Here is a 14162-nt window from a genome sequence, read left to right as displayed (position 1 = left end):
TCCTTTTCCAAATACTACTTTTATATCTCTGACCATTTCAAACAACATTTTCCCACAACGGTGCCTAGACTTGGTACGATGATCTGCCTTTCCATCGTAGTGAGCATGCCTCCTCCTTAATGGGTGCTTGATTGGAAGAAATCGACGATGACCCATATACACGATCTTCCTACAGTGCTTGAGGTACGTGCTATCGGTTTCTTATAAACAATGGGTGCATGCCCTATAACCCTTGTTGGATTGTCCAGAGAGGTTACTTAGTGCTAGCCAATCATTGGTGATTACAAAAAGCAATGCACGAAAGTTAAAATGATTCTCTGCGTGCGCATCCCACATACGAACACCCTCCTCTTTCCACAACAATAGAAGATCCTCAATCAGTGGTTTTAGAAACACATCTATATCGTTACCGGGTTGCTTCGGGCCGGGGATAAGCACCGGCATCATAATGAATTTCCGCTTCCTACACAACCAGGGAGGAAGGTTGTATATATAGAGTGTCACAGGCCAGGTACTATGGCCACTGCTCTGCTCACCGAAAGGATTCATGACATCCGTACTTAAGCCAAACCTTATATTCCTCGCATCATTTGCAAATGTTGGGAATGTTCTGTCCACTTTTCTCCACTGCGACCCATCAGCGGGGTGTCTCAACATATTGTCTTGTTTACGTTCTTCTTTGTGCCATCGCATCAATTTAGTATTCGTTTTATTCATGAACAAACGTTTCAGACATGGTATTAGAGGGAAATACCACATCACCTTGGCAGGCACCCTCTTCTTGACACGCATCCCCTCAACGTTGCCTGGATCATCTCGAGGGATCTTATACCGGCATGTGTTGCATACAGGGCATGAATCCAAATTTTCATACTCACCTCAATATAGGATGCAGTCATTAGGACAAGCATGTATCTTCTGTGCCTCTAATCCTAAAGGACAAACAACTTTTTTTCCTCGTATGTTGTCGCCGGCAAGGTGTTATCCTCATGGAGTAAGTTTTTTATAAGTTTCAGCAACACCTCGAATCCCTTGTCAGACAAACCATTTGATGCCTTCCATTGCAACAATTCCAATGTCGTACCCAACTTCTTTTGGTCTTGTTTGCAATCAGGGTACAACAATGTTCTGTAGTCCTCCAACATACGCTTCAGATCTCTCGATTCCTTTTCTGTTTCGCAACCTTCCTCAGTTTCGCACAGCATCTGACCAAGATCATCTTCTACAACGTATCCTTTAGTATCTTCTTCAGGCTCACCCATTGCAGTGTCATTGAAAAAGACATTATAATTGGCTGCAAAGTCAGGAATCATGTACTCTTCTTCTCCATTATTATCCAGCATAATTCCTCTTTCGCCATGCTTGGTCCAAACATAGTAGTTCGGCATGAAACCACTATTGAACAAGTGATTGTGGATGGTTCTTGATGATGAGTAATCCTTCTCATTCTTACAAAATTTGCATGGACAATGAACGAAACCGCCATACTTGTGTTTCTCGGCCGCTTCTATGAATTCATGCACGCCATCAATGAACTCCTTTGAACGTCGGTCGGCCATGTACATCCATTACCGACTCATCTGGGTCCACAATACATTTATATACATCATTGTAGTGTACAAATAGTTCATTCATACTACGAATTTATAACTAATATTGAATATGCTATTAATAAAACTGAACTACAAAATTATAACGATGCATATGACCTTCTGACTGCATGACTATGTAAAAACTTTGTTTCTCTATATGGAACTTTATATTTTTGTACAAGAAATGACGCATGTGGCCTTCTGGCCTAGCTGAGCTGCGGGTCTCGAATTGGCGCAGCATGCATCTCGAATGTGGAATCTTGTAAAGTTTTGGAATTTTGAAGAGAACTAAATAAAGCACCCTTGCATATGTAATTGATAATATTTCCATACAAAATTTGAATTCAAATATATAATTGATAATGCATATAACTGTAATAAATAGATACTATTCACTTATCAAATAAATTGATAAAACATATAAATATAATAATTTGATAGTATTCACATATCAAATAAATTGATAACGCATATAACTACAATAAAATGCAACAACTAAAAATAATTATCACATGTGTAAACTAAATTAAGTGATAACTACTTCTAAAAACCAATTGCTAAGTTATGAAAAAAATAACTAATCTTTTCTGAAAAAAAAACAAAAATCCGTCTCCCCTCCCCTCACTCAGCTGTCATGAATAGTGAGTTCACGGCAGCTTGGAGGGGGGAGGGGTTGGGGTATTTATAGGCGTGGCTCAAAGGAACCGGTTGGTGCTCAACAACCGGTGCCAAACAATAGGCACAGGCACCGATTAAAGTTACCAACCGGTGCCTTTGTTGTGGGCACGTGGCGGCACCGGGTCATGGCAAAACCCGGTGCCATTGTCCGCCCTTTAGGCACCGGTTGGTGCCACCAACCGGTACCAAATAGGTACCGGTTCGTGGCACCAACCGGTGCTTATATTGGGGTTTTGGTACCGGGTAATGCTTTAACCCAGTATCAAACCCCTTACCTTTGATCGCCGCTGGCCAAAGGTACCAGCTGCTTTTGCAACCGGTACTGATGCCTTTGGCCAAAGGTACCATGCATCAGTACCGGTTGCAAAAGCAGCTGGTACCTTTGGCCAGGACCTTTGGCCTGTTTTCTAGTAGTGTAAATTATCTATGCATTTGATAACCTGGTAGCATATCTCCTTGGGCTTAGACAGATAATATATTGACTGCCAGAAGATGAGAACAAATATAGGGATAATTTGATTACTGAACAATTCATTATAGATAAGTAGTACAGAAATCAAGTACAAAGCCCGAGTTGGAGCAAAAAGAGGACCAGGTTACAGTTAGATGTGGACATTCAGCTAATTCAAATTATGATTTGGACATCTAGGTTCCAAGATCATGCATATAGTATGGTATAAAGACGACTTGGGTAAGCAATGATCGAAGCCTGACTCTAAACTGAAGGTAACAAGTTAACAACTAACCAACATAAGTAATCTGGGTTTCCAAATAATAATTGGGATTGCAGTATGTGTGTCAGCTTTACAATGCAACATGAGCAGACTCCACAACTTCTCGCAATGTCATCTATTACACAGCTAGCCTAAGAACAACTGATTATACCATCAGGGACACCTATTTTTTACTACATCTTAATTTGTACCCATGGATCGAAGCTCGAATCACAGCAAGCGGAGAGCTCCCGCATCGGGACTCACCTGCAGTGGCTGGAGGGAGGGAGGGAGACGACGCGGCCGCCACCGTCGCAGCTCGGCTCGCAGGCGCGGGGATGGGCCGTGGGTCGGGGCGGCGACGGGTGCAGCGGTGAATCCGGCCGTCGAGGGTACGGGCGCCGGGCAGTGGGTAGTGCCGGCGAGGGTACGTGCGGACGGCGAGGGGAGGCGCAGCGGCTGTTGGGAGGCGAGGCGCGGTCGACGAGGGGAGGCTGCAGTGGGGGAGCGGAGGCTGCGGTGGGTGGAGGGTCCGGCGAGGGGAGGGGCGGTGCCTCGGGGCGGCCCGGCTGATGGCGATGCGGTGTTGCGGACTGCTAGGGTTGGGAGCGGTGGCAGATGGGCGGAGTGAGTTACGGACGGCGATGCCGACTCGCAGAGCAAGTGGTGCTCGCGCACCCGTGGCTTATACAGCCGTTCGGCTGGTGGTGGACTGCCGTACGGCTAGGCTGATCAGCCCCCAGCCCAGCCATTTTCCACCGGCCGAACGGGCTGGAAGCAGGCGCGCGATCGGTCGAGGGGGGGACGAAAGAGGAAAGAAAATGTCACTCTTAGCCTCTTTTTAGTTTTCAGTAGTAGAGATAAGTATTTGTATAAGTTCTCTTGAGCACTAGTTTCAATTCAACACCTGTAGATCAAAGTTTCTCTTGATAGTATGGCGTTCCTATACTCAAATTTGAAAATAAAATTCTATTCTTCAAGTAAATTCCAAACATCGCTTTTCATTTCCTTTTTAGGGACGTGCTTCAATCAAATGTTTCGCTTGTTCAACTTAAGTACCTGCACACATGCTAGATAATGAGATTAAACGTACATGTGTTTTGTCATCTAAACACTAATACCCACTTAGAGGCCTAGATACCTTCCAAGCTGATACGTGCAGCCTAGCCTCACCAAGGTTGCAGCATATTTTGGCATTAGCTCCAACAGTCTACCCACACCTTAGAAGCACCACTTCTCATTCATGGCGCTGCGCGTTGGCGGAAGAACATGGTGTCTCCGTAGAGATATCCGCAACACACATATATACTGCCTGCGCCGCCCGTAGAGGCTCGACGGAGCCTACCGTTCGGGTCGATCGTCCTAGCAGGGCTCTGCAGAGGTCGTCGGTAGACAAACCAGCGACAACCATGGTGTACACCCAAGGGCCCGGGACTGTCGCCGCCGAGAAGGCACGGGAGCACATCGACCTCGCCACCTGCGGGGTTGCACACGCACAGCTCCTCGACACAGCTGCTCGTCGCGGGACGGGTCTCGACGATGAGGCGGCCGCCGCTGGAGCTATCGAAGCCAACCTTGTGCGCCCCTCGTCGATCATCGACGAGTTGGTCGAGCGACGGCGGGGCCATCACATCAATCGTTCCCGATCGCCATGAACGAACCATGGGTTATCAATGCATCTATACGTCACTGATCGATTCATGCTAACATACGACTTTCTTGCTTTATTATATATGGGCAAACATGACTGTGCGTGCTACCAACAAAGTTGGTATAATTATTGAATACTTATAGTTGCCCGTGTATTTTATAGGGATCTACATAATCGAGTCGTGGACGGAGAGCTTATTCGACTCATATATAGGATGGACTAAGGCCCATATATCAATGATACAAGATAGACCAAACTAAAAATTTAGATGAAAATTTACTTAGAAATAGGTATAGATTACATAGTAGAATCCAAGCTCCCCTTGATGTATCTGTGCAGAAATGGGCGCGTGACTAGAACGTTCGGTCACAGAAACACTTCCCCGTTCGCACAAATTCTTTCATCGTTAGTTTCTTGGGCCGACAGTTGGGCCCGTTGATACTTCGGCGAGTGCGGCGGAAGTGTAGCCGTAGCCAGTACGCAATAACTGGCCTGTTGTAGAAGACCGAGCTTAGCTCGGGTGGCTGCTGTCGAGGGTGTTCGTCCAGCCTGCCTGCGTTCGATTTCTGGGATCGGACCAGGTGTTTCACCAGGGATTTTTCCAGTGTACAGTCTTTCTGTTTGGATGCTTCCAAGCGTTGTCTTTTACAGGTGAAACTACAATGGGATCGTGACGTGCCCGTCACCTACGGAGGATTCCGGTGATCTCGAGAAAGACATAGTCTAAGGATCTGAGTGTAGTTGTAGGTTTGTTTGTATATGTGTGGTGTGAGTGAGGTGTGCGTATGTAGAGTGGGTGTGAGTGTATGTATGAATAGATACTACAGCTGTACTCAGATGAGAGTCTTCAAAAAAAACAATCCTGTTGTATGTACATTTATCCATTATTATTTTAGATCTATTCATTTATTCATGGTCTCGACTATTGTCTAGTGACTTTTACATAGAGTAAAATCTCAAGTTTACATGTGTTCTACTCATGGAACAAAAAGTCATACTATAGAAAACAATAGATTTTATCCCTTGAAACAAATATTTCAAACTGGTGGAACAAATTAATATAGATTTTCTCCCTTAGAAATAAATATTTTGAACTTATCGAACAAATATAGATATTATGTGGAATACAAGAACTGATAACATGGAACAAATATTTTTTATCTGATGGAACAAATATAGATATTATATGGAACAAGAACTCATATCGTGTGGAACAAAAGATGTGATAGTGTGGAACAAATGATCTGACCATATATGGAATAACTATCTACCGAATAAATGTAGATGTCACATGGAAGTCGAACGGAATACAATAAATTGGCCATATGCCTACTTATTGTATCTGTACATCAACATTCTCAAATCGGATCACACAACCATAAAAAAGAAGAAAAATAAATTGAGGAAACATATGAAAGTAGATTGGGAGTAAATCATATCTATTGATTGGATAACGTAATCTATGAAGAATTCATCCACGTATTCGGCGAATAGCATTCAAATCACCTCCCGCGGAATCCTAACCAAAATTGGAACAAATTTTTTGAGGAATACAATTTGAATAAATTAGATACAGTAGTAGCTATTCAATGGGAGATAGGGAGATAAACAAAAAAAATTGAAGATAGGTCGAGCGGGGCGTTGGCTGATGGGAGAGGCGCGAGCCTATCGAGGTGTCAGACCAAAACCAGGGGAGTTGGCCCAACCGAGCACACACCCGTTATACCCCAAAAACAAGTTCAAGAGGTGAGAGACTCCCCACACTTTTATGCTGGTTCAACTCTTCCCCGTCACATATTGGTTCCCCTTAGCACTGACTGGGTCCACACTACAGTCCACCAGTGACCGGCTCCACACACGAGCACATACGGACCACACACGAGCACATACGGGCCTCACACCTATATAGTCCACTGGGCTTCGGGCCTACATCACCCAAGTGTGTACGGGCACAAGAGATTGCGGACCCAACTCTGATACCAATTGTCAGCTCAAAACCAGGAGAGTTGGCCCAACCGGGCACACACCCGGGAGAAATCCTACTACACCCCAAAAGCTAATCCAAGAGATGAGAGACTCCCCCACTTTTATGTTGGTTCAACTCTCCCCCCACAACTAATATGGGACTAATCCCAACACAAGGTACCCGGGTTCATGGTGCCTGCGGCGACGCCGGTGAAGCTGCGGTGGTTCGGTGAGAGGAGCAGCACGCTCGACGCGTTCCCGCTCAACCTGGCGACGATGTCCGTGGAGGAGCTGGCCCACGGCGTCAAGTGCAGCTCGTGGAGAAACGTGTGTGGATACGAGATGGACCGCGCCGCGCTCCTTGCGTTATCCGTCCTACCTGCTGCCTGCATCTGAATCTCGATCCGAGCCATGGTCAGTCTCTTTTGGTCGAAGAGGATTCCTTCTTGTCGATGACAACTGGGACATGAAAGCTCGATGATCACACTCAGTTCTACACATGCAGCACATCATCTCAGAATAGCTAGAGCCAAGCAGAGACACACCATGGGATGCTGAATGGCAAGCTAGTTTGAAAGTCATATAGTGGCAGGTCCAAGTCCAGCAACAGCACCTATGTTTGATCTCAACAACTCAACTTCCAGAAGTTCATCTCATTACGGTGCAATGCAATCCCATCAAACATGTTTGTTTTGCGGACCTTGAATCCCATCAAACATGTTTGTTTTGCGGACCTTGAAATCAGATTGCGCGGTATCAGGTCCCAGGCCTATTCAAATCTGATACCCCTCCCCTGCCACCGTAAACAGATCACGGAGCTCCTTGTGAACGAAACAAGCAGCGGCGGCGGTGCTCTCCATCCTCCTCGAGTGTGATTTTCCACTCCAGCAGTTGCTTTGGCCAGAACGGCTCCTCCAATCGTCCATGCTAGATAGAAACCCTTTTTTCCCTCGTGTTCCTACAGTTGGCCATCTGGCCCGAGGCCCATGGGCCGGCCCACGGCATGGCTTTTTGGCCTAGCACGGGCCTCGTGCCGTGCCTGGGCCAATGCCTCAGCACATGGGCCGGCCCGGTCTGGCCCGGCACGATTAACTGGTCAGCCCAGCTAGCCCGTTTAACAATCAGTCCATATATGTATATATACCTCACCCCAACCGGCCGCCACCACACCCTCTACGGCTCTACCCTCCCCTCTGCTCGCTTCTCCTCTCCCGGCTCTCCCGCAACTGCTTCTCCGCCCTCCCTCCCGGACACGGCGGAGCCGCCAGCCGGCGGCGCCCGCCTCTCCACCTCTCCCTACACGGCAGCGGGGCCAGCGGCCATTCCTTCCCTCCGCACGCGGCCGCCGTTCCTCGGCTCCTCGCACGGAGGGACACAGCGGCGCCCGCCTCTCCACCTCTCCATGCACGGCGACGCAGCCGGCAGCCACCCCTCCCCTCCGCACGGCAGGTCTGCAGCCATCCCACCCCAGCCGCCGACGTGAATGGCGGCCACTGGTGGGCCTCCCCTCCCAGCGTGGGCGGCGCTTGACCTCCTTCCGCCCTCACCATGGTGCCGCACAGTCAATGCCCGGCCTCCCCTCCCCACGCGTGGCGCTACGGTGCCTGACCGGCGGCGCGGCCTGCTCTCGTGCCACGGGCCTGCGTGGGCTAATCGGGCCATCGGTCCGTCTTTGCATGGCTAAAAGTCCCCCATGCCATGCCTGGGCCGAGACCTCGGCACGTGGGCTGGCCCGGCCCGGCACGAATAAGTAATCAGGCCAATCGTGCCGGTTCTATTCGGGCCCGGGCCGTGCTGTGCCGGGCGGCCCGAATGGCCAACTATAGGTGTTCCTCTCTCCTAATCCAAGACTTGTTCTTCTGTCTGGCTGAAGATCCATTATTCTTGGAGGCTGAGATCCATGAGCGCGTCGTGGAAGGGTTAGAAAAGGTGAAGAGGAAGAGAAGAAAGAGGTGAGCAGCACGTCGTCGTTTGCTTTTGACTTGGCAAGGTCCGCCCAGCCGGCCACAACGTCCGCTGCTTCCTTCCGGTTTCTCGGTTGAAGCTGCACTCTGTTAATCATCCACTCCACAACTGGTACCGCTGTGATTTTATTACATTTCCATTTACGTTACCATTTCTCTAACCAACAGCATCCTAGTGTTTGAGGTTCATGCGCGCAGCGGCGCAGCCTCATCCGTTGGATGCTGGCCTATGTTCCTCAGCCCTGTACACCATCCACTCATGTTCCCATCGTCTGCTTGCGGCGCCACCGCCTTCTTCCTCCCTCCACGTTCCACTGCTACCGCTTCTTCTCACGCGCGCCGCAGCCTCCTCCATCCCATCCGCGAGCTGTCGCCGGTGCTTCTACTTCCGCTCGAAATATGGTTTATTTGCCCTTAAGGCACACTACAGAACAGACATTTGGTCCAAGTCATTTGCCCCGGCCACCTTTGGGCCCGGGACCAAAGAGTGTTTTAGCTCCGGATCCAACGGCTAGCCAGATAGCGTGGGGGAACAGGAGTCTTTTGTCCCGGTTGGAGCCACCAACCGGGACCGAAGGCCTTACATTTATCCCGATTGGTAGCTCCAACCGGGACCATTGGTCCGAGGGGACCAAAGGTTCCCTCTTTTGTCTCAGTTGGTGGATCCAACCAGGACCAAAGGCCCTTCGGACCAATGGTTCCAAAGCCACCAACCGGGACAAATATGATGCCTTGCGTCCCGGTTGGTAGCTCCAACCGAGACAAAATAATCCCAACCCTTTTTATCCCCCCTTCTTCCTCTCCCCGTCCGAGCCATTCAGCTCAGTGTTCTTGCTGTTCTTGGCTCGGATGGGGGGAGTTGTTGCCCATTTACTCCACGATTTGTGAAGACTCTTTGATTCCTTGTCCATTCAATAGATGTAAAGATTAGGAGCTTGTTCCTCTCATCATTTATTTCTTGTGTAGCTCATTTTTTATAGTTTAGAAATAAAGAAATGGGAGATTTTTAGATTGGAAAAGTTTTTTAATTTTTATACCATTTGAACTCAAATGTGTGGTACTTTTAGCTGTACTGTGCATATATAGATATGATTTACTTGTTTTAGTTTATCTAGATGAGTATAGAGAGTTGATGTGTGATTTTCTTATATAGAGAGTTGATATTATTGTTACAAATACTAGATTTTTGTTTAGAATGAGAGTATATATATTACAATATGAATATGTTTGTATATATTACAATGTGAGTATGTATATATTACAATGTGACTATTTAAGATTTTATTCATTTTTTTCTTGTATTATGAATAATTAGTTGTATATTTTTATGTTTTCATCATTTTCTTGTAAAGATAAGTGTAGGGAGTATGAGTTTGCCACCTGTTATTGCATTGGAGCGTCGTGCGTCCGCTCGGACGTCGGTACGCAATAATCTGGAGCCCACCGGACATTCCATTGAGTTCCGACCTGAGGAGCTTGTTGGACTTTTGAGAGGTCGTATTCATCGTTTGGTTAAGAGAGCATTTCAATGCTTTAAACTTGGAAAAGCAAATCGCAAATTTCAGCATGAATTTAATGTCGAGCTACATGGTACGAATGACGATCGCGAGTTGATGGCTCGATATAATATAAGGCGTGAAGCGTCAGGGCTAGCAGAATTTGACCGTAATGTGGAGAGACTTCGCGAGACGGTTCACGATGCCTTGGTCAATAGATCTCATGAGTAGTTTGTATTAGCATACATGTATCGTTTTCGCTATTATTTCAACTTGAACCATTTAAATTATCATGTTGTGTAATGGATTATGTAGACCTTTTAATTAATTGTGGTGTATGAAGAATGATATTATTCAAATTGTGTGATTGGATATTAGGACCTTTATTTTTAATTCATGTTATTCAAACAATGCAGATGGACCGGCAATATATGTACAAAGCTGACCGACGTACCAAGGAGGTTCATTGATGGCTTGCACTATTTTTTGGATGTGGCCGAGGCAAACTAGCAGAATGATTTCCTGTGCTGCCCATGCATACAGTGCCAGAATAATAAAGGTTACTCCTCTAGGAGAACCCTTCACAATCACATTTTCACTCATGGTTTCATGCCCAAATACTTCTGTTGGGCCAAACATGGAGAAAAGGGTGTTATGATGGAAGACAATGAAGAAGTAGATTATGACGATAATTTTTCTATCCATGTTGGACTTGGTGCCTTTGACGATGATACTGTCATGGAAGAGCCTGAAGCAGATGCTGCAGAAAATGAGCCCACCGACGATCTCGGGCAGGCATTGCGCGATGCACGGGAAGATTGTGATAGTGAAAAGGAGAGGATGAAGTTCCAACAGATGTTAGAGGACCATCGCAAGTTGTTGTACCCTGACTGCGAAGATGGATTGAAGAAACTTGGCACAACGTTGGAATTGCTGCAATGGAAGGCAACACATGGTGTATCAGACAAGAGATTTGGTGAGTTATCGAAACTTTTGAAAAAAATGCTTCCTAAGGACAACAAAATGCCTAGCACAACGTACGAAGCGAAACAGCTTGTTTGCCCTCTAGGACTTGAGGTGCAGAAGATACATGCATGTCCCAATGACTGCATTTTCTACCGAGGTGACAATGAGAATTTGGATGCTTGCCTTGTATGCGGTGCATTGCGTTACAAGATCCGAAAAGATGATCATGGGGATGTCGAGGGGGAGCGTCCCAGGAAGAGAGTTTCTGCCAAGGTCATGTGGTACTCACCTATAATACCACGTTTGAAGCGTCTGTTTTGAAATAAAGAGAATGCTAAGTTGATGTGATGGCACAAAGAGGAACGCAAGCAAGACTCAATGTTGAGACACCCAGTGGATGGGTCACAGTGGAGAAAAATAGATAGAACCTACACAGACTTTACCTTGGATGCGAGAAACATAAGGTTCGGTTTGAGTACGGATGGCATGAATCCTTTTGGTGAAATGAGCAGTGGGCACAGCACTTGGTCTGTGACTCTATGCATATACAATCTTCCACCATGGTGTTGACGGTGCTTAAGTGCCATTTACACCCGTCAACTATACTCAATAATAAAGGAAAACCACATGTCTTACTCACATATTTGTATCACTAACCTCACTCCATAGTTGTTTTTGAGTTTTGTACATTTCAGATGAGCAGGAGCGGAATAAGACGAAAACACGCAGCAGACGTCATACAACTACGCAGAATATCGCATCCGGCGTCACACCCTTACAAAGAGGGCCCACATGTCAGAGGAAACAGGGCCTCCACGCAAGATGCACTAGAGGATAAGGATAAGATCCAACGAATCAACAACTCAGTAAAGGATTAGGCCAAGGGGCTGCCAGGTGGGGTCGGCCGAACCTAGCCTGGTTTCCATCCAGGTGCACTTCGAGGAGAAGTAGCTGCCAAGGCACCTGATCACCTTCCATATGTGCGTTGGCGGGAAACCGACCTCTAGACCTATAAATAGGGCCTCTCTCCACCCTCCCCCCCCCTCAGCACACACACTTCATTCCATTCTCTCCAAGAAGGCTCTCCTCTCTCTTGCTCTCTTAGCTAGGTAGTGAGCTAGGCTAGTTCTCTTTAGCGAGCAAGTCGTCCTCGGGGTCATTGAGCAATCCTCGGCTCCTGGTATGGCTTTGTATCCGACTTTTCAGATTTCTATTCATAATATAGAGTTCTGCCATGGTTGCTTTACTATCTTGATAGTTTATCAATCCATGCTTAGATCGTTCATAAGTTATGCTACGGTCTTGGTTAGGCCAGATGATCCGTGTACGGATAGAGGTTCGTTGTGCTTTCGGGCTTGCTCTAGTGTTTTACTCGTCCATCCGAAGGGTGGGAGACCTGGGGGCACTAGAGTAATGACTTCATACACGAGCGTTTTGCTCGGGTATGTGGGATCCTTCGGATATGACCGTGCTCCATGGTGTCACTCGGGTAGACAGCAGGTGGTGACAGCCCTGTCCGTCCGTCGTAATAGCGGTGTTGCGTTTAGCGTACTCCCCGACGTTCGGGTTCAGTGTAGGAGTTCATGTAAAGAGGTAACGGGACTTGATGTACTCCGGTGCGGGACCTTCTCCCCACTATCCCATTTTCCTGGCACCTGCAGTCCTAACCATGATCTAACATGACCCTAGCTTTGGATAGAAGCACTAGGACACCTAATCTAGCCTAAGCTCCAGCAAACTTGACGTAGGATAGAGTAGTTCTTTGTTTTATAGTTTCTCTCCTTTATTCCTTCCTCTTGGAGTGTGGATGTGTGCTATGTCACATTACCCTTGCTTATTCTTTATCTGTACTTACCCCTGTTAGAGTATTGCCTATTGCTTGAGGTACAATGTCATGGTTAATGTTGAGTACAATACCTTTGCCGCTGCCGTCCTTTGGGACACAAATAAATGACGATACCCTTACTCTCCGAGTGAAATGCTACAATGGTATAATGCCGTCCTTTGAGTATTTCTGGCGTCGTTGCTAGGGACGGCATGTGAACAATGATATTGTGCTGATATTAACTTAGACCTTGTACTCAGGATATAGTCTTTACTCTTTCAAGCTAATGTCAGTTTATGTCTTCTTTTATTTTTGATTTGAAAGAAGATAGGGGTAGTGTATGATCAGTTGCTCCCTGCCGGAAAACTACACAGACAATCCAGAGAGGCTCGTGAGAAGGGCATGACCTCACGTCGTTCCTCCTCTTGCTATCCTCCCGGCACAGGAACCCATTTCGGAAGCACCACTCGTTCTTGAGGCTATGGCTGAAAAGACTCTCCGCGAGTTCTCCGTCCCCTCCACCGACAATGTGGCCACTAGCTCCAACATCAATGTCGGGGACGTGAATTTCGAGCTCAAATCAAGCCTCATCAACATGGTGCAGGCTAGCCCATTCTGTGGCAAGCCAAACGAGGACGCAAATGCACATTTGCAGAATTTTCTGGAGCTCTGCGACACCGTTGTCATACGGGGTGTCACCGCCGATGTTGTCAAGCTTCGTCTATTTCCCTTTTCCCTCCTGGGGAAGGCGAAATAATGGTTTTATAAAGAAAAGGACATCAACACCTGGGCCAAATGCTCCAAGGCGTTCCTCGCAAAATTCTTCCCACTGGGCAAAACAAATGCCCTGCGTGGGAGAATTTCAAGTTTCCAGCAGACAGGGATGGAATTCATACCAGAAGCTTGGGAGAGGCTGCAGGAATACATCCTGGCCTGTCCTCATCATGGCATGGACGAGTGGCTCTTCCTACAAAGCTTCTACAACGGGCTCACAACGACATCTCGAGCCAATATTGATGCCGCTGCTGGAGGAGCCTTCCTCGACCTGACTATAACCAAATCCAAAGCATTGGTCGAGAAGATGGTCTCCAATCAGGGGTGGAGCGATGAACGACTCCAACCGCGCACCAAGGGCATGCATACCGTCAAGGAGACGGATATGATCGTTGCCAAACTGGACCTCCTACTGAAGCATCTCGGCGAAAGGGCCGAATTCAAGAAACATAGAGATAACTATGCTCGTGCCATGGAATCGCACTTCACGTGCAAAGTCTGTGGTAATGAAGGACACTCGGGGACGACTGCCCCGAAA

General features: G+C 47.2%; 1 non-coding gene across 1 annotated transcript; it reads right to left on the bottom strand.

Moving 5' to 3' along the window:
* Positions 1 to 13692: 13692 nt before the first annotated feature.
* Positions 13693 to 13801, bottom strand: LOC120653145. The gene has a single exon (XR_005666825.1). It is a non-coding gene; the product is annotated as a small nucleolar RNA R71 (small nucleolar RNA).
* Between the last annotated feature and the right edge of the window lie 361 nt (positions 13802 to 14162).

The sequence above is a fragment of the Panicum virgatum genome, chromosome 9K, assembly GCF_016808335.1.
Source record: "Panicum virgatum strain AP13 chromosome 9K, P.virgatum_v5, whole genome shotgun sequence".
In the NCBI taxonomy this organism is placed as follows: Eukaryota; Viridiplantae; Streptophyta; class Magnoliopsida; order Poales; family Poaceae; genus Panicum; species Panicum virgatum.
This window is presented reverse-complemented; position numbering and strand designations above follow the sequence as displayed.